Below are 26166 nucleotides of genomic sequence, written 5' to 3'. Positions count from 1 at the left end.
TTTGGTCTCTATCGGGAACGTGGGATAAAGCACAATTGTTACACAAAAGCAAAAAGTGTTGTGTTCCTTTAAGGGTTTTATGAATAGCAACATAAGAATTACTCAATGACTCTGTGATTTATCTCACTACATACAGTAATAATATTGCACATCGATGGGGAGTCACTTCAATTAGAAAACTTTTCACAGTTCTGGATTTTAACATCTTCAAATTCTCAGGTCTGAGAACATGACATATTAATCGCACCCATTGTTTAGAGCTCACTAGATCAAAGACTTTTACCAGGAGTGGAAAATCTTTTTAATAGTGTGCAGCCACAGTAACTTTTACAGCAGCAGATTTTCATTAATCATATTTGTATTATACAATGACACTGTATAACATATAAACATTTAATTTCCTAAATCAGTTGGCAATAATATCTCATCTTCTGGGAGATAACTATGTTTGTAAAAAATATTGAGATATTTAGATCAGTATTACTGACTTTAATGAATATTCCCTATGACTCAAAATGCCAATTATCCGTCTTGTACAACATTAACAAGTGTGAAGTGCCGGTTCCCACTTTTGCAACAGGCACACCTTTAAAGGGAAGGTAAACTAAAAATGTAACTCATTCAATTAGAGCTTATAGTTTTAAATAGCTTCACAATTAACTTCTGTTAGCAAATGTGCTTTGTTCTCGTGGTATCTTTTGTTGAGTAGCATACATAGGTAAGCTGGGGAGCAGCAATTCACTACTGGGAGGTAGCTGGTAATTGGTTGCTGAACACATATGGCTCATCATTCGCTCAACAAGTGTGTTCAGCTAGTTCCCAGCAGTGCATTGTGGTTCCTGAGCCTGCTCTTCAACAAGGGATACCAAGAATACAAAGCCAATGTGATAATAGAATTAAATAAGAAAGTTGTTTAACATTGCATGCTCTATCGAAGTTTAATTTTGACTTTACTGTCCTTATTAAATTAAAAATTCTCCATGTAAAGAGAATTTTAGCTGCTTGTCAGCCCTGAGTTCTGTTTGCCAGCAAAATGCTTTTGTATGCTCCATTGAGCATATGTGCCATAGGTTTGCCACCATTTACTTAACCCTTTAATTCTATTTTAGGGTATGTATCGTAAAACCGTGCTGAGCTTTACTGGTATAATGCAAAGTTCCCCAAAATGCCCAGATATGGGAGCTCTGTGCTTCTTCCTTTATGTTCCAGTTTCTTTCCCTCACACTGATTAATCCCCACCCAGAAAGGCACAGGCTCCTCCCAGAATCACCCAAACCCCACCCAGCAACATCCAGACTCCGTGTTCAGAGCACTTCCAGCACAGACGCCAACTCCTCAGTCCCAGGTTTTTAATAGTTAATGCGGAGAGGTATGTTTACATTTCTATATCCGGGGTAACAACGTTTAAAATTGATTTTGAACTGTAATATAATACATCACAATTACTACAATGCTATTACGAATTAAAGAGACCTGTGCTCATGATATTCCACTGAAGATTATATATATATATTTATTTATTTATTATGTACTCTTCAGTGGAATATCATTGGCATAGGTCTCTTTATATAGTTTTTTACTTAAAGGGACACGAAACCCAATTTTTTTTCCTGTGATTCAGATACAGCATACAATTTTAAACAACTTTCCAATTTATTTCTATTATCTAATATGCTTAATCTTTCGGTATCCTTTGTTGAAGCAGTAATATACTACTGGGAGCCAGCTGAAAGCCAATGACAAGTCATATATATGCAGCCACCAATCAGAAGATTCTGAGCCTACCTAGGTATACTTTTCAACAAAAGATACAAAAAGAACTTAAAGGGATAGTCTAGACAAATTAAACTTTCATAATTCAGATAGAGCATGCGATTTTAAGCAACTTTCTAATTTACTCCTATTATCATTTTTTCTTTGTTCTCTGGTTATCTTTATTTAAAAAGCAAGAATCTAAGCATAGGAGCCGGCCCATTTTTGGATCAGCACCTGGGTAGCGCTTGCCGATTGGTGGCTACATCATGAAATCATGAAAGTTTAATTTTGACTACACTATCCCTCTAACAAATTAGATGAAATAAAGAAATTGGAAAGTTATTTAAATTTGCATTGAATCGTGTAAGAAAAAAAAAATAACTTTCATGTCCCTTTAAAGAGACAGTATAGAAAGGCAAGAATACCCTCTCAGGTACTGACACCACATAGACAGATAGGAGGAGTTGGACTACCAAACTTATTGCATTACTACCAGGCAGCCAGATTAGCACAAGTTACTGTATTTCACAAAAGGCCACAAAATATAACTTGGACAAAAATTGAATCAGACCTGGCAGGGCTTGAAAATGTGGATGTTATTGTATGGAATCAGGGAGATAGAACTAACACATTCACGTATAAATCACAAATAACTTTAGACACTCTAACAATCTGGAATTCACTTAATAAACACCCAAATATGATACCTAGCAACACGTGGGTCAAACTGATAAGACACCTTCTTCCCCGGGAGATCCATATACAAATTGGGAAATGGACAAACAAGGGATTGTATAGGGTTGCAGATTTTATAAATAAAGGACATATCCCATATGATAAAATTTCTTCAGCTTCAAGAGAAAATATAACCACAAAAACTCAAATGGTACCTTTATCTACAGATCTCCTCAGCTTTGAATAAATACGATATATACCAGGACAAATACACATACACGGTTCTGGAAGATATATGTAGAACTCCCACTAGAGGTAGAGGCACCATTTCCAAACTATATCTTATGATCCAAAATAGCAGACATATTCATAAATCAGACCTTATCTTAAAATGGGAAACAGACATACAGGAGGCCCTTCTGAGAAGTGAATGGGATCAGATTTTGTTTGAAGCTTGTAAAGGTCTGGTCAGCGCAGATCTTAGGCAAAACAGTATTAAGACGTCATTTAGATGGTACATGACACCCATGAGATCCTCTCATTTTTCAACAGGTAACACTAACCTTTGCTATAGAGGGTGTGGAGAGGTAAGCTCCTACGTTCACATGTGGTGGGAATGCACTAAGGTAAAATACATTTGAGATCAGCTAAGAAACCTCTTTGGTAAACTATTCAATGAATCCTTTTCCCTTTCCATTCCTCAAGCTTTACTAAACCAGGGTATACCACAATACAATCCAAGAATAAATACATTTATCAAAATCCTCTGCACGGCCACTAGGGTCTGCATTGCTAGACATTGGAAGGTGGGAGCACCAACATGGCAGGAAGTCTTGGACAAAATACAGGACATCTATGATATGTCGGAAATCATATCATGGTTCCAAGGTAATAGGGAACAATTTTACAATACATGGTTTTATTGGATTACAAAAGGGAAATATTTGATGAGGTCTTATACACACCGAAATAAGAAGGTTTGGTTGGGAAGAGCTATAATGAGATATATACATACACAATTGTAAGGAATAAATGGTACAAAGGATATATTTATTTTCTTTTTTCCAGACAAGCCACATGATGCCATAAGTAAGTCCGTAAACAGGCAGAGGACGACCACAGTTAACTAGTTAAATTAAGTTATCACTGTATAATTGTTTTGAATTAGATTTATTTAGTATTGTTAAAAAAAAAATTCTATGGTTCAATCTTTTGGTCCGAATATAGGGATTTATTTCGGAAAGTCATATATAAGAGTTTGTTGAATTTCAGCAAACTAGGGAACTCTTTGGGACGAGTCAGAGGCAAAGAATATAGGACTTGTCTGAAAGTAGATCTACAGCTGACTTATTAAGCAGAAACTGAAGAAATAGTCTCAAGAAGTTTGCGCTAAATCACCCTGATTTTGGACGAACATACTACAAAAATATGATTGAAAAGGAACTGTTCATCTGAATATGTAATCTTTAATTTTGTAAATGTCAAATAATATGGAACAAAAATAAAAATAATTTTATAATAAAGAGACAGTATACAATTTGAGATTGTAATATAAAATGCTTAATTATGTATAGTAAAACAACTACACCAGTAGCCTCCCTCAAATAATTAAAGACAATTATCTTCCCCTCCTAACCTCACTTCGCTCTTTACGGAATGATTGGAATCTACAACATGTATCCTGGCTCGGTAGGATCTCGGCACTGAAAATGTCTTTTCTCCCTAGACTCACCTATTTATTTCGCCGCCTACCCATTAAAATTCCTAAACACTTACTACTCCAATTCCAGAGCGGGTTTACAAAATTCATCTGGCAGGGCAAGCCCCCTAGAATTGCGCACGGATTGCTTCAACTCTCTAAAACCTCGGGTGGCATAGCCTCTCCATCGGTTGCCCAGTACTATGAAGGTGCAATGCTCACCCATGTGTCCCAATGGGGAGTTAAAATTTCCAACTCTAAATGGAAATCTATTGAGCAGGCCTCACTACCCCATCAAATTAGTTTGCGGGATCTAATCTGGACCCCACCACATTGCCATAGAGAACTGGAGCTGATCAACCCAGCTGTGTGTGAGTGCCTTGACTTTTGGGACAGAATTCGACACCATCCGCATATTGAAACACTCGAAATCAATCCTAGGATTGAAGAATTGTACACCTGGGTAGCACTCTTCCCCTTATTCACGGGTGGCACAATTGGGCAGAGACTGGATATTTTGGGAGAGAGAGTGCTAGGGGATATTTAAAATATAACCTTTATTTCTTAATTTAAAACAAAAACAAAAAGCTTACACACAATTCACATATATACTATGTTTAAAAACACAGGATTTGGTCGGATTTTAAGTGATCCAATATTTTATATTTACATATAGTGGTTGTCTTTTACATTGAACGTTTATTAATGTTTCTTAAGTCAGAGATATCTGTAGGGATCAGTAAGAATCTGATTTTCTTGTAGAATAATAAATCTGTTGTTCCTGAACTTGTGGTTTAGATCACAAATTAGGTGGTCTTATTGGATATTCTGTGGGTGAGTACACAGTAATGCAATTTTTGTAGGAACTGCTCTGAGATTATAAGCAGCAAAGTCTGGTTTGTTATTCTGTCTTAATGCATGTATTGGGATTTGGATTTAGCAAATCTAATATTACTGCTTGATTGAAAAGAAAATATATATGCAGTATTAGTATAGATATAGAGTAGATGTTGTTCTTAGCTTATGTTATTGAGCTAAATCTACTGTTATAGCAATTTTAGTTTGAATATACAGAAATCGTGGTTAGATATATTGACAGACTGTGAGATTGGACTATTGTGACTGCTATCTATATGTGTTCAGGGTTTTGCCTAATATCTTTCTCTTGAAACAACAATGTATTTCTTTACTGTTGTACTGAACTTTAATGTTTTATAGCTGGTTCATTTAAACCTGATTATTGGCAAAATGCTGTTAGTCACATTTTCCTCATTCAGCGCTACTTGAATTTGCTTTGCTTATAAAATCCTATAAGTAATAGGTCGGCTGAGATAGATATTCTCACTGTCTTGTTAGTCTAGTGTAGACTCAGTTTTGCTGCTGAATTCAATACTTGTTCTATTGGTTTCTAATGTTCCATATAAAGATTGCTACATATATTAACATATGTGTGCTCAAACAGTTGTTCGATAATCACTAATTGTGCCACAACTTCTGATTAAGTTACAAGTAAAAATCTCTATGAAAACTACAAGATGCTGCAATATAGCTGCAGCGGTAAGAGAGATTCGTTCTGATACTTATAGTAAATCTAGTATTTTGTTTTTATTAATATCTGTATACTTTTTTTCTACCGGTAATCTCTGAGTATATTTCTAAGTTTGTACAGGCACGGCTTGCGGTTTGGCGTTTTCGGTATATGTAACTTATTGAATGTTAGGGTATTATATCTAAATCCCCGATTTTAGTACTGATATACTTATATTGCCGCCGTGCCGCAACTGCCGATTACTCGTGTAAAATCCACGGTACTAAAATAGAGCCTTGTTTAAGAAATTCTAAGCTGTAGTTTAAATGTTTAACAACCCACAAACTTCATGCTGTTATTTACAATAAGGACCAAATGTCCTGCTAGTTAAAAAAGTTTTTAGGAGGCATTTACAACAAACGATTGTTGTAAATGCCTCCTAAAAACTTTTTTAACTAGCAGGACATTTGGTCCTTATTGTAAATAACAGCATGAAGTTTGTGGGTTGTTAAACATTTAAACTACAGCTTAGAATTTCTTAAACAAGGCTCTATTTTAGTACCGTGGATTTTACACGAGTAATCGGCAGTTGCGGCACGGCGGCAATATAAGTATATCAGTACTAAAATCGGGGATTTAGATATAATACCCTAACATTCAATAAGTTACATATACCGAAAACGCCAAACCGCAAGCCGTGCCTGTACAAACTTAGAAATATACTCAGAGATTACCGGTAGAAAAAAAGTATACAGATATTAATAAAAACAAAATACTAGATTTACTATAAGTATCAGAACGAATCTCTCTTACCGCTGCAGCTATATTGCAGCATCTTGTAGTTTTCATAGAGATTTTTACTTGTAACTTAATCAGAAGTTGTGGCACAATTAGTGATTATCGAACAACTGTTTGAGCACACATATGTTAATATATGTAGCAATCTTTATATGGAACATTAGAAACCAATAGAACAAGTATTGAATTCAGCAGCAAAACTGAGTCTACACTAGACTAACAAGACAGTGAGAATATCTATCTCAGCCGACCTATTACTTATAGGATTTTATAAGCAAAGCAAATTCAAGTAGCGCTGAATGAGGAAAATGTGACTAACAGCATTTTGCCAATAATCAGGTTTAAATGAACCAGCTATAAAACATTAAAGTTCAGTACAACAGTAAAGAAATACATTGTTGTTTCAAGAGAAAGATATTAGGCAAAACCCTGAACACATATAGATAGCAGTCACAATAGTCCAATCTCACAGTCTGTCAATATATCTAACCACGATTTCTGTATATTCAAACTAAAATTGCTATAACAGTAGATTTAGCTCAATAACATAAGCTAAGAACAACATCTACTATATATCTATACTAATACTGCATATATATTTTCTTTTCAATCAAGCAGTAATATTAGATTTGCTAAATCCAAATCCCAATACATGCATTAAGACAGAATAACAAACCAGACTTTGCTGCTTATAATCTCAGAGCAGTTCCTACAAAAATTGCATTACTGTGTACTCACCCACAGAATATCCAATAAGACCACCTAATTTGTGATCTAAACCACAAGTTCAGGAACAACAGATTTATTATTCTACAAGAAAATCAGATTCTTACTGATCCCTACAGATATCTCTGACTTAAGAAACATTAATAAACGTTCAATGTAAAAGACAACCACTATATGTAAATATAAAATATTGGATCACTTAAAATCCGACCAAATCCTGTGTTTTTAAACATAGTATATATGTGAATTGTGTGTAAGCTTTTTGTTTTTGTTTTAAATTAAGAAATAAAGGTTATATTTTAAATATCCCCTAGCACTCTCTCTCCCAAAATATCCAGTCTCTGCCCAATTGTGCCACCCGTGAATAAGGGGAAGAGTGCTACCCAGGTGTACAATTCTTCAATCCTAGGATTGATTTCGAGTGTTTCAGTATACAAGTACACAGCACCTCAGCCAAATTGTTATTAACACAGAATCATAGATACAAACCCAGACAGACTGTATCTATTAATTCAGAGATTAATAGGCTACCCTAATTCCCAACCCTCAGCAGTGCCATTAGTACTTTCGTTTTTTCTTTGTACCATCCGCATATTGCCTCGCATCCTTCCCCTATCACTTCCATGTTAGGTCTCCTCTCAGGACTGCAAGACTCCCATCCTAACAAATGGGCGCAACTGGGAATTAACCTTGTATCGGACCTTTGGTCCTCAACCTCCCAGGACTCTTTCAAACAGTTCTCCCAAATTAGTGGAAATATCCAGACGCCTCCTTATTTGACTTTCGAATTTCACAGGATTAAGAGCTTCTTAAACAGCTGGGGCTTTAAGCCGAATCTTACCAGGCCGATGACCCTCTGGGAGTCTATTTGGGTTAAGGGAGATAGGTTGCGTAGGCCCCTCTCCCTTCACTATTTGTTTCTTTGTGGCGCACAATGCCCTGAAACACCTGCCCATCTGTCCCGATGGGAGACATTGATAGGAAAGCAGGTTCTTCCTGATGTGTGGGAGCGAGCTTTCTCCTTGACCCAGAAGGCCATCCACTGTACAATGTTGTACGAGACTTACTTCAAACTTTTATCCCACTGGTACTATGTACCCACTAGATGTTCCCGAGTGCGTCCCCCGAGTGTTGGAGAAACTGTGGCCACAGGGGTAATGCTTACCATATCTGGTGGGAGTGCCCTGTGATCCAGCCTTTGTGGCAGAAATGCTTTAAAGTCCTAAAGCGCATCGGTATCCGGCTTCCTATATCGTTTACCTCAGCTCTCCTTCACCTAAATATCCATACCCTACCTAAACATCACGCATACATTTGAATCTATTTGTTTATGACTGTTAAACACTCCATAGCATGTTCGTGGAAAAAGGAGTTACCCCCTAGTTGGCCTGTAGTCTATAAAAATATGGCATATATATATATATATATATATACCATGGAAAAGGATATTTTCTATAACTTAAATAAATCTGTTCTGTTTGAGCTTGTCTGGGCAGATTGGAAAGAGCAATACAATACTGACTGGAAACCCAACACAGCTACCCATGACGCCTAGTTAATTGGCTGCGCCCTTACACACATTTATTACCCATATAATAGGACTCCACCTGAGCCCTAACCATCCTCTCATTTCCCCCATCTTCCCTCCCCCACTGTTCCCTGCCCTACTCCATTATCCCGCTACCCCTCACTTATACAAGAATATGTGATTTCAAGAGGGCATAATGCCCTTTTTATGCTTTTAGGTTACCCTCACGCTTTCTCACCCCATATATATCAGTCCACATAGGAGGTCTATAGATGAAACCATACAGAGGTCTATAAGATCTCTAAGAACCTCTTCCTTATTTTCGGTATGATCCTAAGGATCTCTCTATGTTATTCTTTAAAAAGTTGGTATTTGGGTATTTCGATGTAGTTCGTATACTTATGATATGATAATATTATGGACACTGACATTTTATCCCTGTATTCCTTTTTTCAAAACTCTAATAAAAAATATATTTAAAAAAAACCAAAAAAAAAAACTACACCATGTTCTTTCATTATTTAGTGTGCCTCTTCTACTGTAATTCAAGTTTATCTGTGGATTTCCCAGCCCTGAAAACTGAAAGAGCACATAGCTGGCTTCACAAGCCTAACCTTGTTACGTATCTCTTCCTAATTTACAGATTCCAGTTTGGCTACTTCACATAAAGAATGAAGTGGGTTGAGTTTGCCCTTTAATAACGTTCAGACACGGCAAATATATTAATTTATCATGTCTAAAAAAGTTTGTAATTACAAGGTGTTTACTGTCCCTTAACCCCTTAAGGACAAGGCAGTTATTCAATTGTCTTACCCTTAAGGACCAGGGCTATTTTTATATTTCTGCCGTGTTTGTGTTTAGCTGTAATTTTCCTCTTACTCATTTACTGTACCCACACATATTATGTACCGTTTTACCCGCCATTAAATAGACTTTTTAAAGATACCATTATTTTCATCATATCTTATAATTTACTATAAAAATATATCAAATATGATGAAAAAAATTGAAAAAACACACTTTTTCTAACTTTGACCCCCAAAATCTGTTACACATCTACAACCACCAAAAAACAACCATGAACCACGCTAAATAGTTTCTAAATTTTGTCCTGAGTTTAGAAATACCCAATGTTTACATGTTCTTTGCTTTTTTTGTGAGTTATAGGGCAATAAATACAAGTAAATAATGAGAAGGCAGCTAAATGCCGCTGCGCACCACACTTGTATTATGCCCAGCAGTAAAGGGGTTAATCAGGTAGCTTGTAGGGTAAATGTTAGCTTTAGTGTAGAGATCAGTCTCCCACATCCCACCCCCTGATTCCTCCCTGACCCCCCTTCAAACAGCTCTCTTCCCTCTCCCACCTTGCAATTGTCACCGCCATCTTAAGTACTGGCATAAAGTCTGTCAGTACTAAAATAAAAGGATTTTATTTTATTATTTTATTTTTTTAATATATTGAATTCAGCAGTGATGGATCCCCCCTTAGCCCCCAACCTCCCTGATTCCCTCCATACAGCTCTCTAACCCTCCCCCTCTACCTATTCTCCACCATCTTGGGTACTGGCAGCTGTCTACCAGTACCCAGTTTGCTCAAAACGAATTGAATAGTTTGGTGAAACCCTTAATTTTCTGTAGTGTCGCTGCCCCCTACCCTCCCAGATCCCTTTAGAATTTATTTCTCACCCTCTTCCTCCCTCTACCTCAACCTCCACATCTCCCTCCCTCACCGGACTAAATGGAGCGTGCGCACGTACACACGTGCGCGCACACGATCACTTGCGCGCTCTGATCCGGTGGTCCCTCCAACAATGGGCCGCCCACCCGCCTCCCTGCTACGGCTCCCACCCACCAACGATCGGCACCATCGCTGGCCAATGCAGAGAGGCCCTCTCTGCATCGGTGTGCCAAAAAAGGTATTGCAGTGATGCCTCAATATTGAGGCATCACGGCAATACCTTGAAAGCGATCAGGATCGCTTCCAGCTTCTTTAAACCCCAAACGACCAGTACCAAAGGGTACGCCGTTGGTCTTTAACGACCAGTTTGTGTATGACGTACCCTGTACGGCGTGTGTTGTTAAGGGGTTAAAAAGGAACATTAAATACTTTGAGATGGTGATATAAAATGATAAATCGTATATATAAAAAAAAACTCTACAATATAATTTCATTATTTATTTTGTACCCTTTTCCTGTAATTTAATTCTGAAATTATGAGCTTTTAGAGCTGTTAGAAATGGAAGTGCAGATCACTGTTCTATCCCACACAGCAATTGGTTGCATACTCTAGTGACCTATTTATAACTGTCCCTAACTGGCCACAGCAGAGAAGGTAACTTAAGTTACAACATGGCAGCTCCCATTACTTTATAGACACTAAAACTTTACACTTATTTTGTCAATATTTAAACGACTAATGAAACATTAAAAAACACGTTATTCTCAGACTAATCTTTTCTTTGACTGCATCATTCTATCTAGCATTTATTTAGTGTTCAAATGTCCCTTTAACTGCTGCAAAATCCCCAGCTTCCCATTACACAGATAACCCCTACATAACCCATACTCACATTACAAAAGCCTCTGTCTCTGTAAACCCATGCTGAGGCAGTATTCCACACTGTATACCATTTTAGGCTTCCGTTTCTGTATACCACTGCTAAACGTTTAACATTTTCTATGATTAATTATTACTGCTGCACTTCTAAAAGTGCTGACAAAACACGGGAACTTAGAACAAATGCTTCTGGCTCCTGAACTATAGTCAAGCATATAAACTTTATTTATGTGTAGTCCCCCCGGCTTCTAAAATTATATATATATCTACATTCCACACTCAACCCATTTTTTCATATATTGCTTAGTTTCCCTTTATGACATGAGTTAACCAACCAGGAGTGCAGAGGGCGAGGCTGCTAGTGTGGAAACAACTAGATAGGGCCCCATGTAACCCTATAAACAAACATACTGTATATATATATATATATATATATATATATATATATATATATATATATATATATATATATATATATATATATATATATATATATATATATATATATATATATATATATATATATAACATCTGTAAAAAAAAAAAAAAAGCTAAAAAAGCTAAAAATACCTAAAAATATACTCAGAAGTTTTGGTTTTTAAAGAAGGGACTTTAAAAACCAAACAAGATGCATGTGCAAGAATTCACAGTATATACATTTCTGATTGACAGATGGCTGTCACAGGGGGAACAAAAATTGTCAGAAAAAAAAATCACTTCTACACATTTCAAATGCAGACTAAGTGCTTTTGCATTGTCATTGTATTATGCATTTGTAGATTATGAAAAGAAAATGTATGCTTACCTGATAAATTTGTTTCATCTTGGACACGACAAGTCCACAGATCATCATTACTTATGGGATATTCACCTCCTGGTCTGCAGGAGGCGGCAAAGAGCACCTACAGCAAAGCTGTTAAATAGCTCCTCCCTTCCCTCCCCCTCCAGTCATTCGACCGAAGTTAGGAAGAGAAAGGAAAAGCTAAAGGTGCAGAGGTGTCTGAAGTTTAGAAAAAAAAAATACTATCCTGTCTAAAAGACAGGGCGGGCCGTGGACTCGTCGTGTCCAAGAGGAAACAAATTTATCAGGTAAGCATAAATTTTCTTTTCCTCTTAAGGACACAACGAGTCCACGGATCATCATTACTTATGGGATACAATACCCAAGCTTAGAGGACACAGATGATACGGGAGGGACAAGACAGGATACCTAAACGGAAGGCACCGCTGCTTGAAGAACCTTTCTCCCAAAAACCGCCTCAGCTGAGGCAAAAATATCAAATTTATAGAATCTTGGAAAAAGTGTGAAGAGAGGACCAAGTAGCAGCTTTACAAATCTGCTCAATAGAATCTTAATTCTTGAATGCCCATGAAGAAGCAACAGTCCTAGTAGAATGAGCCGTAACCCTCTCAGGAGGCTGTTTCCCAGCAGTCTCATAAGCAAAGCGAATTATATTCTTCAGCCAAAGAGAAAGAGAAGCAGCCGTAGCTTCCTGACCCCTTCGTTTCCCCGAGGAAACTACAAACAGGGCAGAAGACTGACGAAAGTCCTTTGTCGCTTGAAAATAAAACTTTAAAGCACGAACTACATAAAGATTGTGCAAAAGACGTTTCTTCTGAGAAGAAGGGTTAGGACACAACGAAGTAACAACAATTCCCTGATTAATATTACAATCAGAAACAACCGTAGGAAGGAAACCTAATTTTGTACGCAACACTACCTTATCTGCATGAAATATAAGATAAGGAGAGGTACCTTGCAAGCCGAAAGTTCAGATACTCTACGAGTATAAGAAATAGCAACAAGAAACAAAGCTTGTTCCTTAATATCTAAGGAATATCTAAGGAATATCTAAGGAATGCATAGGTTCAAACGGAACCCCTTGAAAAAAACATTAAGAACCAAATTAAGACTCCACGGAGGAGCAATAGGTTTAAATACAGGCCTGATCCTGCCAGAAAGATTGAACATCTGGAACAGCAGCCAGACGTTTGTGTAGCAAAACAGACAAGGCCGAAATCTGACCCTATAAGGAACTTGCTGACAAGCCCTTCTCCAACCCTCTTGGAGAAAAGCTAAGATTCTAGGAATCCTAGCACTACTCCACGAGTAGCCCTTAGATTCACACCAATAAAGATATATACGCCATAACTTATGGTAAATCCTCCTAGTAACAGGCTTACGAGCCTGAACCAAGGAATATATGACCGCGTCAGAAAAACCTTGTTTTGATAAAATTAAACGTGCAATCTCCAAGCAGTCAGCTTCAGAGAAACTCGATTTGGATAACGAAAGGGACCTTGAATGAGAAGATCCCTCCTCAACGGGAGTCTCCAGGGAGGCAGAGACGACCTCTCTACCAGATCCGCATACCAAGTCCTGCAAGGCCAGGCAGAAACAATCAGGATCACAGGAACCCTCTCCTGCTTGATACGCGCAATGACTCGAGGAAGAAGCGCAAACGGAGGAAACAGGTAAGCCAGCTTGAAGGACCAAGGCACCGTCAGAACATCTATCAGTTCCGCCTGTGGGTCCCTGGATCTCGACCCGTACCTCTGAAGCTTGGCATTCAGCCGAGATGCCATGAGATCCAACTCCGGTTGACCCATTTGAGAGAATCAGACTCGAGAACACCTCCGGATGAAGTTCCCACTCGCCCGGATGGAAAGTCTGTCTGCTCAGGAAATTTACTTCCCAGTTGTCTACCCCTGGTATGTAGATCGCAGACAGATGACAAGAGCGGATCTCCCCCCACTGAATTACCTTGGATACTTCGGACATCGCCAAGGAACTCCTCTTTCCTCTCTGATGATTTATGCAAGCTACTGAACTGGACAGAGGCTAACTGAGGCCAAGCCAGAAGAGCATTGAAAATCGCTCTCAATTCCAGAATGTTGATGGGAAGAAGAGACTCCTTTCGGGTCCACACTCCCTGAGCCTTCAGAGAGCCCCAGACTGCTCCCCATTCTAAAAGGCTGGCGTCTGCTGTCACATCTCCCAGGATGGCCTGCGAAAGCAAGTTCCCTGAGAGAGATGATCCAGAGATAACCACCATTTATCCATGATTATTAGAGGCGACAAGTCCGCATAGTCTCCATTCCATTGGCTGAGTATGTTCAACTGCAGAGGTCTGAGATGGAGCCGAGAAAACGGGATGATGTCCATCGCCGCCACCATCAGTACGATTACCTCCATACACTGAGCCGCTGACGGCCGCGGAGTGAAATGGAGTCTGCGACAGGTATCTATAATCTTAGATTTCCTGACTTCTGTCATGAAAAACCTCGTTAGGACCAAAGCTATCAGAGTTCCCAAGAAGGTCACTCTTGTCCTTGGAACTAAAGAACTCTTTTCTAATTTCACCTTCCACCCGTGAGATCTCAGAAAGGCTATGACAATGTCGGTATGAGACTGAGATTGATGAGCCTGGATTAGTATATCATCCAAGTAAGGCACTACCGCAATGCCCCGTGGTCTTAGGACCTCCAATAGGGACCCCAGAACCCTTGTGAAAATTCTGGGTGCCGTGGCTAAACCGAAGGGAAGGGCCACGAACTGGAAATGTTTGCCCAGAAAAGCAAATCTTAGGAACTTGTGATGGTCCCTGTGAATAGGAACATGAAGATATGCATCCTTCAAGTCCACCGTCGTCATGAATTGACCCTCCTGGATCAACGGCAGAATAGAGCGACAGTCTCCATCTTGAAAGATGGTACTCTGAGAAACTTGTTTAAACTCTTGAGGTCTAGAATTGGTCCAAAAATTCCCTCCTTTTTGGGAACAACAAACAGATTTGAATAAAAAACCGTGACCTTGTTCCTGAATAGTCTTATATGGACAACTGTAAAAAACAGAAACAGAGGCGCCACATGTGTAGATCAATAGATACCAAGACGTGAATCTGGACAAGACACAGGATACTCACAAACGTGAAGGCACTCTCTTGTGCCTGTTAGAGGCAGGCTGGTATTCTAAACAGCAAACCAGCTGGCTGTGTATACGAATCCCCGTTGTGATGTCCTTATCACTGGTAATTCACCACGATCTGAATTTTTTCAAAAGTTCTAATAAAAACAGACTACACTAGAAGAGCCACTTCCTGTATAATTAGTATTATAACGCACTCTAAACGACTACCCAGGGTTATCTGACGATTAGACTTCAGCTCCTTGGGTTTCCTCCTGTGTGTACAGCAGTACACACAGGAGGAAACCCAAGGAGCTGAAGTCTAATCGTCAGATAACCCTGGGTAGTCGTTTAGAGTGCGTTATAATACTAATTATACAGGAAGTGGCTCTTCTAGTGTAGTCTGTTTTTATTAGAACTTTTGAAAAAAATCAGATCGTGGTGAATTACCAGTGATAAGGACATCACGACGGGGATTCGTATACACAACCAGCTGGTTTGCTGTTTAGAATACCAGCCTGCCTCTAACAGGCACAAGAGAGTGCCTTCACGTTTGTGAGTATTCTGTGTCTTGTCCAGATTCACGTCTTGGTATCTATTGATCTACACATGTGGCGCCTCTGTTTCTGTTTTTTACAGTTGTCCATATAAGAAGATTACATCACTTGTGAAGTGAAGACCGAGAGCTGCCTTCTCCACTTTCTCCTTTCTCAGACGGACTTATTTTGGGACTTTTTATTTGCACCGTTTATATTGGACACCTTCCAGTGTAACGTGTGTATTTTTACATTTATACATTTTTATCTTCATTTTTGTATTTACATATCATAATAATTCTTTTAATTAAGTTCATATTTGATTTCAACAATTTATGTATCAATTCTATAATAATTTTGTATTGTAGTTTTGTTTTTATTAATTTTATATGGGTTTATTATATATTCACACTAAGGCCACCCACACCACCTGTTAAGTAAGCGCCTCCTATAGGTTATCTGTGACACATTGTCACAGAGTTTCCAGCTCTTTGTTCCTGAATAGGAAATGGGATAATTACTCCCATGGAACAGAGGTCTCTTACACAACGTAAAAACGCCTCTCTCTTTATCTGGATTGCAGATAACCTTGAAAGAAGAACCTTCGAGGAGGAAAGCCTTTAAACTCCATTCTGTATCCCTGAAACACAATCTCTATCGCCCAGGGATCCTGAACATCTCTTACCCAGGCCTGAGCGAAATAAGAAAGTCTGCCCCCGACCAGATCCAGACCTGGATCGGGGGCAAACCCTTCATGCTGTCTTGGATTTGACAGCAGGCTTCTTGGATTGCTTCCCCTTGTTCCACGACTGGTTGGATCTCCAAGTGGATTTAGGCTGAGTAAAGTTTCCATCCTGTCTGGTGGAGGAAACAAAGGAATTTCCCTTCAAGTTTCAAAAGGAACGAGAATTACTCGAACATCCCTTCTGCTTGATTCTCTTATCTTGAGGAAAGAGATGACCCTTACCTCCAGAAATATCTGAAATAATCTCCTTCAGGCCAGGTCCAAACAATGTCCTTCCCTTGTAAGGAATAGCCAGAGCTTTCCACCGCCCAGGGCTTTAACCATAAAGCTCGGCGAGCTAAGATAGAAAAACCTGAAGTCTTTGCAGCTAATTTAGTAATTTGCAAAGAAGCATCCGAAATAAAAGGCATTAGATAATTTAAGTGCCTTAATCCTATCTTGGATCTCATCCAGAGGGGTCTCAGTTCTGAAAGACTCAGACAGAGCGACAAACCAGTAAGCTACGGCACTAGTCACCGTAGCGATGCATGCCGCAGGTTGCAGCAATAACCCCAACTTTTTATCCATAGGATCTTTAAACGCACAGCTATCCTCAATAGGAATAGTCATACGCTTGGCCAGGGTAAAAACATCTCCTTCTACCTTAGGAACCGTTTGCCAACTCTCCTTTATAGCCTCTGCTATAGGAAATATTTTCCTAAAACCCGGGGATAGAGAAAAAGGAATACATGGTCTTTCCCATTCCTTAGAAATAATCTCCAAAGTCTTCTTAGGTACCGGAAAAACATCAGAACATGATGGAGAATCAAAATATCTATCCATCTTACTCAATTTTTCAGGAGGCACTACTATAGTAGAGTCACAGTCATCTAAGGTTGCCAAAACCTCCCTAAGCAACAACCGGAGGTGTTCCAACCTAAACCTGAAAGAAACCACCTCTGAATCTGTTAAAGGTGTTGAACTTTCCAAGTCAGAAATTTCACTCTCTGATAGACTCCGAACCCTCTACCTCAGTTCCCAGAGAGGGCATATCAGAAATGGGCACCATTGCATCAGCAACCTCACTAACCCCATGGTTGCTCCTTCTTTAACGCCTGCTCTGTAACATAGGGAGGACAGATAACACATCAGAAAAGGCAGAAGACATAACCTTAGCTATATCCATTAAAGTAAATCCAGACAAGGCTGGAGCAGGAGTACAGGGCACTGCTTGAACGGGCAATAGTTCTTGGGGAGACCACTGCGGCATACTTCGAATCTCAACCTGAGACCCTTGAGAAGCATCCGCCTTAGATAGGGCTTGCTCATTAAATATCTTATCTTTAAAACTCAAGACCCTCGCAACACAAGAGGAACAAAAAAAACAGGCGGTACCACCTGAACATTCAAGCACATAAATCATCCATCTCAATCACAGAATAGATTAAAAAAATAAAAATGTACACTTTTTTTTTTAAAAACGCTGTGTCTTTAAAACATAAAAAACAAACAATAGAAATGTGCACTGCAAATTAGCAACACTTTGTTAGAGCTAATCAGTAAAATAAAACATTATAATGGTCCTGTGCCTTTAAATTTGAAAATGTTAACAATATTTTTCCTCTTTGTCTGATCTTTTATTTAAACACTTTCTGAGCCTATTAAACACTGAATTCAGACACCGTTACACCTCAGCCTTCTGCTGAGGTGCCTACCTGCTCCAACAACCGAGTATTCCTCTATCTTCTCAGCAGGGAGAACGTTCCAGTGAAAACCAGAAACCAGGATCCACCTCAGTAGCAAGCGATATCACCGTTTGTCTAGATAATCTAATCCAGAAACTCGATAAAACAGCCCCATGCGACCGGCATGGCCATGAACCAGGAAGCGCACAAAAATAGGCTGCGCCCATCATGGGCGTCACCTAAAAAAAAACGGCTCCAAAAATGTCAGGGAAGTTAAAAACAATCCTTCCCTTAATAAAACTCATGCAAACATGCCCAAAGTAATGTTCATGTCTCCCCCACACAAACTGCCCCAGTGCCTGTACTAAATAAACCCTTTTTACATTTGAACGCAAAGGGTAAAGTGTCCCAGAGCTGCAAAGCAGTCTTCAAACATTAGAGTGCCATAATCATCCTTGCTTGTTAGATAAATAAAAACAGGCACTTACCTCAATGCTGACCGACAGCAAGATCTTCCATCAGGTGTAAGAGGTCCTTCTTCTCCCTCCCATAGCCCTGTGGAAGCAGATCAGCCTGAGTTACCATGCGCTTAGGCTATCTATAATGGGGCAGCAACATGTTTAGGAGGCGCAGTGAGAATTATGTCCCACCAGTTCCTGATGCTTTAAAGCCACCAAAAGCCCTGCTGTAGAGACTGATTAGTTCTAGGCTACACCCCAGGTCAAAGTAGCAACACTGGCACTACTTAAAAAATAACAAACTCTTGATAGAAGAATCTTTTCCAACACCTCACTTTGCCATCTCCTATCACTAACACAGGCAAAGAGAATGACTGGAGGGGGAGGGAAGGGAGGAGCTATTTAACAGCTTTGCTGTAGGTGCTCTTTGCCGCCTCCTGCAGACCAGGAGGTGAATATCCCATAAGTAATGATGATCTGTGGACTCGTCGTGTCCTTAAGAGGAAATTATGTTGTATTTAATGGTCCTTTAAGAAAGTTTACTATGAAACCTTATGAGATTGCTATAAAAACCCAAGAGATCACAGTAAAGCGAAGCCTGAACTCAGCACTGATGAAGATAATATTTTCTCTATTTCACTGTGCAGATGACAGTAAAAAAAAAAAAAGTAGCTAGGGATCACAGAGGACTTCATCTGGTGACATGAAGAAATTTTGAGGTAAACGTGTCATCTTTTATGTAGAAATGTTTATATAATTTCTTTTCAGCTTTTTACAGTTATGCTGCATTACTCTCAAGTGATTTAGCATAGGAGTATCATGTCCCTTTAATTACACAGTACCAGGTAGCATTTGTCTCTGTCTACATAAAACTGCCAAAGTCTATCTCACTCTACCTTGGTTCTATATCACTAGCAAATTCAACTACATCTTATTAAAATGCAGGCTCCTCCAACCACAACTGCCAAGTTTCTGCTAAAAATGGCAGCGCCCTACAAGCTTCTTTTAATAAAACTGCTAAGGTACTTCCTCTCAGAATAACACCAATAAGCCACGGATTCACTTTATATACCACAGCCAAACACCTGTTCCTTCCTGTATACTACAGTCACGTACTGATCTTCGCTATATACCCTTCTGAATATCACTATTAAAAGGGACACTGTACCCAAAAAATTTCTTTCGTGATTCAGATTGAGCATGAACTTTTTAGCAACTTTCTAATTTACTCCTATTATCAAATTTTCTTCATTCTCTTGGTATCTTTATTTGAAATGCAAGAATATAAGTTTAGATGCCGGCCCATTTTTGGTGAACAACCTGGGTTGTCCTTGCTGATTGGTGGATAAATTCATCCACCAATAAAAAAGTGCTGTCCAGAGTACTGAAACCAAAAAAAAGCTTAGATGCCTTCTTTTTCAAATAATGATAGCAAGAGAACGAAGAAAAATTGATAATAGGAGTAAATTAGAAAGTTGCTTAAAATTGCTTGCTCTTTCTGAATTACAAAAGAAATTTTTTGGGTTCAGTGTCCCTTTAGGTATACCTCTTAATAAAAGTTAAACCACCTCCCTTTCCTTCTGTGCACCACATAACCCTCTACCAACCATGTAACACTATGCCCTCTCTATACCACTCAAGATCTCCTCATCCCTTACTTGTAACCACTACAAATTTAGTAGCCTTTCAAATTTGTAACCTTTCAATTTAACACCTCTGGAAATCATTGCAATCCCTCTGGCTTTGACAAATGTCCATTAAACGTACATGACAGAATAATGAGGGCGATGCCACAGAATGTTTAAATGGATGGGCTTATAAAGAAAAATATTTTAGCAGACTACAGTGATCCTATTTATAATGTTCAATGTGAATACTGGCATGGAATTATCCTTAGCTGCTTCTTAGCAACACATCCAAGTGCATCTATTGATTATTATCACAATGCTCCCGGTGCCTTCTACATACCGCATGCTAAAGCGCCGCCCCTCAGTATACTTCTACAAAGCTCCAACCTCATAGCTAAAAACAGGTTTTAAGTAATCTACATCACATTTATCTGTAATATCTGAAAATTACAACCAATAGCTACCCCACTCTATGTATTTATTTTAAAGGGACGCAAACCCCAAATGATTTATTTCCTGATTCAGATAGAGCATGCAAATTTAAGGAACTTTCTAATTAACTCCTATTAAACTTTTTATTCATTCTCTTGCTATCTTTGGTTGAAAAAGATGGAACGTAAGCATAGGAGTCAGCTCATTTTTGGTTTAGCAGCGGGGTAGTTGCTTAATATCGAATGCTCTATCTGAATCATGAAAGAAAAAAATTAAGTTTTGTGTCCCTTTAATTTTCCCTCTGACATCTACATAGCACTGCAATGCTGCTGATTCTTGTTATATACTACAGTCCAGACTGCTCGTCCCCTCTGTATAACACTATAATTTCTCTACTACCTTATGTATACCATAGTCAAGCACCTCTCTCCACTACACCAATACAATGGCTGGATTATATCCATTATAGTAAAATAATACCATAATATACAGTCAGCAACTCTCCTATCTTTACCATTATAATTCTGCTTCCTACTATATGCAATAGCCTCAATTATGTACCACTGCAATGCCTGTGCTTCTTTCTTACTGTACACCAAAGACCAGCACTTCTCCCCTCTGTATAACACTACAATACCCCTGCTCCCTTCTGTACATTACAGCCCAGCACTTCTCCCCTCTGTATAACACTACAATACCCCTGTTCCCTTCCGTACATTACAGCCCAGCACTTCTCCCCTCTGTATAACACTACAATACCCCTGCTCCCCCTTCTGTACATTACAGCCCAGCACTTCCCCCCTCTGTATAACACTACTACAATACCCCTGCTCCCTTCTGTACATTACAGCCCAGCACTTCTCCCCTCTGTATAACACTACAATACCCCTGCTCCCTTCTGTACATTACAACCCAGCACTTCTCCCCTCTGTATAACACTACAATACCCCTGCTCCCTTCTGTACATTACAGCCCAGCACTTCTCCCCTCTGTATAACACTACAATACCCCTGCTCCCTTCTGTACATTACAGCCCAGCACTTCTCCCCTGTATAACACTACAATACCCCTGCTCCCTTCTGTACATTACAGCCCAGCACTTCTCCCCTCTGTATAACACTACAATACCCCTGCTCCCTTCTGTACATTACAGCCCAGCACTTCTCCCCTCTGTATAACAATACCCCTGCTCCCTTCTGTACATTACAGCCCAGCACTTCTCCCCGTGTATAACACTATAATACCCCTGTCCCCGTCTGTACATTACAGCCCAGCACTTCTCCCCTCTGTATAACACTACAATACCCCTGCTTCCTTCTGTACATTACAGTCCAGCACTTCTCCCCTCTGTATAACACTACAATACCCCTGCTCCCTTCTGTACATTACAGCCCAGCACTTCTCCCCTCTGTATAACACTATAATACCCCTGCTCCCTTCTGTACATTACAGCCCAGCACTTCTCCCCTCTGTATAACACTACAATAACCCTGCTCCCTTCTGTACATTACAACCCAGCACTTCTCCCCTCTGTATAACACTACAATACCCCTGCTCCCTTCTGTACATTACAGCCCAGCACTTCTCCCCTCTGTATAACACTACAATATCCCTGCTCCCCCTTCTGTACATTACAGTCCAGCACTTCTCCCCTCTGTATAACACTACAATACCCCTGCGCCCTTCTGTACATTACAGCCCAGGACTTCTCCCCTCTGTATAACACTACAATATCCCTGCTCCCTTCTGTACATTACAGCCCAGCACTTCTCCCCTCTGTATAACACTACAATACCCCTGCTCCCTTCTGTACATTACAGCCCAGCACTTCTCCCCTCTGTATAACACAATACCCCTGCTCCCTTCTGTACATTACAGCCCAGCACTTCTCCCCTCTGTATAACACTATAATACCCCTGCTCCCTTCTGTACATTACAGCCCAGCACTTCTGCCCCCTGTATAACACTACAATACCCCTGCTCCCTTCTGTACATTACAGCCCAGCACTCCTGCCCCCTGTATAACACTATAATACCCCTGCTCCCTTCTGTACAATAGAGTTAAACACTTTCCCCTGTGCACCAATACAAAGCCCCTGCTTCTTTCTGACCACTCTATGGAAGCACTTCTCTGCCACTACAATGCTTATGCTTTAACTATCTTGTCTCTATGTTTGCATATAACAAAGCCAAGAAGAGGTGCCACCGAAATGTCCCCAAGTCATATCTACAACAGCTTTATCTTTCCGTATACTAAAGACAAGCACTTCTCATCTCCTTATACAGTGGCAAAAAACCTGCACCCTTCTGTATATTCAAGTTAAACACGACCTCATTGTGTCTTCCTAGTGTTGTATAATATTATTTCCCATCCTATGACGCTGCACGCAGAGTCCCTTTGTATAACAATCAGGCATTGTAACCCTCCATATACCGCTGACAAGCCCTATTCCTCTTTACTCACCGCTGGCAAACCCTACTAAACAAAACGCTGTCATTAGTGCACCATTCTCTGAACTGTTTAACCCCAACCCCTCGGCATAAGGGTAGTGTAAAACCTTTATAACAAAAGCCTAGTGATCGCCACAGTACTGTGTGTTATGTCTGTACTATTATACAGGATAAAGATGATATACAGGGATCCCACGGTATAACAGCTCAGACACAGCTCACTTACCTTCCGCTCCTGTCAAATTGCGAACTGCACTAATCACCACACTGCGCATGCGCTACAGGCTGGTGTTAGGGACTGTTTTCAAAGCCCTGTAATAGTCTAACCGCAGAATCCGGTTTCTGCTTCTTACACGTCACTACCACTCGTCACACGTGGGATGCCCCGCGTTTCCTCATAGGCTGCGATATATTAACAAATGTGTCTCAGCGTTTAATTCCAGGCAGAGAGAGGGTTGTTTCGTAATTGAGAGTTTTTGGCATCAAAGTGTTAACCTTTTGAATGCCAGAAGTGGTGCGTTTTATCGCTGTCTCATTCCATATCTGAAACTCAAATGTTTAATTGTTCTTATGTAATGTGAGTGTTTTGTAAGATCAATTACACAAAGCCAGGACAATTATTCAGCTTTTCAATAATTTTTAGGTCCCCGTCATTTTGCATCTCTTTTTTATCTCTAGACTCTCCCCATTTACAACATACGGAATTAAAGGGACTGATGGTAAACTTTACATGTTTTAAAATCAGGTACATTTTAGATGGATTTTAATTGGTTCATTTTAATAAAGATGCCCTGTAATTTACCTTTAATCTAGCTGTGCCATTCTAATACCCCACACTTGCAGCAGCCCACTTCAAAACTTTTTTTTTTGTGAGCTAATGTTTGAAGTGTTCTCCAATCAGCACTCTAGCCTTATGGCACTTTTATTTGTAGCCAGAGCACCATTAGAATACCATCTAAAATATTACTTAGGTTCTGGACCTGATTTTAAAACATGTAAAGTTTACCATAACTTTAAACGATATATATTATATATATATAGAGAGAGAGAGAGAGAGAGAGAGAGAGAGGAATCGAGCCCTGGGAGAGAGAGATGATGATAGATCATTTATAAATTATATCATTTTTATTTTAGAAAAGTATTGTAGTGTCAGTTTTGTGCAAGCTAAATAATATATATATATATATATATATATATATATATATATATATATATATATATATATATATATATATATTTAGATAGATATATATATATACTGTATATATATATATATATTTCAGAAAAAGTAATTTTGATCCAAGGCGAAGTTTTTATAAAGCAAAAGTCTTTATTTGAATCCACATATGGTAAAAGCACATGGAAGTACCAAAGCACATAAAAGATTAACACACAAAAGAATAGCCTTTCGTATGTTAATCTTTTATGTGCTTTGGTACTTCCATGTGCTTTTACCATATGTGGATTCAAATAAAGACTTTTGCTTTTATAAAAACTTCGCCTTGGATCAAAATTACTTTTTCTGAAATCTAACTAGCTCCAGGAATTCCAAGTGCGAGGGGGAGCTCGCAGACTCTGCACCATCTGTTGACACGGTGGATTCACTACTGCTGTTATTACACAACAGACATAAGACACATTATTGTGAGCTATGTCAAAAGGGTATGCTTCTATACACTGTAACACACAAGTGAGATTGAAATTGAATTGTAAAATATACCTTTTATTAGTAATAATTAAAAAAGACAGCAATATTTTTATGTTTTGCTGTTCTCACATAGAGTTAAAAACACATCTCCATTACCTCAATATTCATGGTTTGTGATTTTACCAGTTGGATATATCTGTGAGAGCTATAGGTTTATATGGAATATTTAGTTGGTTCTCATTATTTGCTCTGATACACTTTGTAGCCTAATATTTGGCTTATCAGAAAATTAAAAACTTCAACTAAATATATTTTTAGCAGGTTTGGTATTCCTGTGTGTTGCCTATAGTTCTTATGTCTTAGTCTTCAAAGAAGGAAAGCCTTCTAGTGACTTACAATGTTGATATAACTTTTGTGGTTAACGAAGTGATTGGTCTATATCTTAAGGTGAGGAGGCTGCATTCCTTTGAACAAATTACCGTATAAAACCATTGAACCCCCGAACCCCATTTTAACTTATCTAAGACTTATCTAAAAATAAAAACACAGACACAGTAGTTATGGCGAAATGTGGAAAGGTCACGAATTATTACTTAATTGAATTTTGCCACCTTTAAACTATATCTTGCAAAATTCAGCCATAAAATCAACTTCAAAAGAACCTCAAATAATGCCACTGCATTAAACCAGAATTTTGGGGACCACGCCTAGGGGGGTGTAACCACTACCCCCCCCCCTGGCAGGGCAGTTGGAGATGGGAGAACCCACGGCATAGCCCCCCCCCCATTAGATAGACCACCGGATCACCCCTCAGGGCTGAGTATGCCGCGGGATCCTCCCACCCCCTAATCTGCCCCGCCCACGTGTCGTGCACAAACTTCACCGCTTGTTGCGATTGTATGATCTATACTACAACAACAAAAAAACAGCTGCCGTTTTCTATCATTCAGCCAGCGTAGACCGCCAGGTCACCTGCTGCCCTTCGGTTGCGCTGTGTTCTTCCCCTTATTGAGGCGCACGGGCGGTCTTACTGCGACTCAACCAATTAGTCAACGTCCTGCCCTTAGCCGTGCTGCTACTGCTTTCTCACGTGACCTCTCCGGTTATTGCAATGTGCTCTGCTGCGTCTAGGGTGGGTGGGTGGGAAACAAAGAAAAAAGGTTAGTGACTCCCTCCTGCAGTCCCTCTCCTTATAACACCTTCCCCCCAGCCCCTCCCTGAGCCTTCTCCTGACCAATGTCTTCTCTCCTTATCTCTCCTGCAACCCCCACACCTAGCACACCAACTACATCATTGTTCTCTCCCAGCAGCCCCTCCCTTATGACGTTCCCTTCACAGTTGTTCACTACACTAGTTTAAGGTGAGGAGGCTGCATTCCTTTGAACAAATTACCGTATAAAACCATTGAACCCCCGAACCCCATTTTAACT

The 26166-nt window shown here is 39.4% G+C and overlaps 1 protein-coding gene across 1 annotated transcript in view; it reads right to left on the bottom strand.

Moving 5' to 3' along the window:
- The window catches only part of NT5C2 (5'-nucleotidase, cytosolic II), a 325894-nt gene extending 302509 nt beyond the window's left edge, over positions 1–23385 (bottom strand). Inside the window, exon 1 of the mRNA XM_053692454.1 lies at positions 23315–23385. The gene's annotated coding sequence lies outside the window, so the exon portion shown is untranslated. The remainder of the gene's footprint in view (positions 1–23314) is intronic.
- Positions 23386–26166: the final 2781 nt, after the last annotated feature.

The sequence above is a fragment of the Bombina bombina genome, chromosome 9 (assembly GCF_027579735.1).
Source record: "Bombina bombina isolate aBomBom1 chromosome 9, aBomBom1.pri, whole genome shotgun sequence".
Classification (NCBI taxonomy): Eukaryota; Metazoa; Chordata; class Amphibia; order Anura; family Bombinatoridae; genus Bombina; species Bombina bombina.
This window is presented reverse-complemented; position numbering and strand designations above follow the sequence as displayed.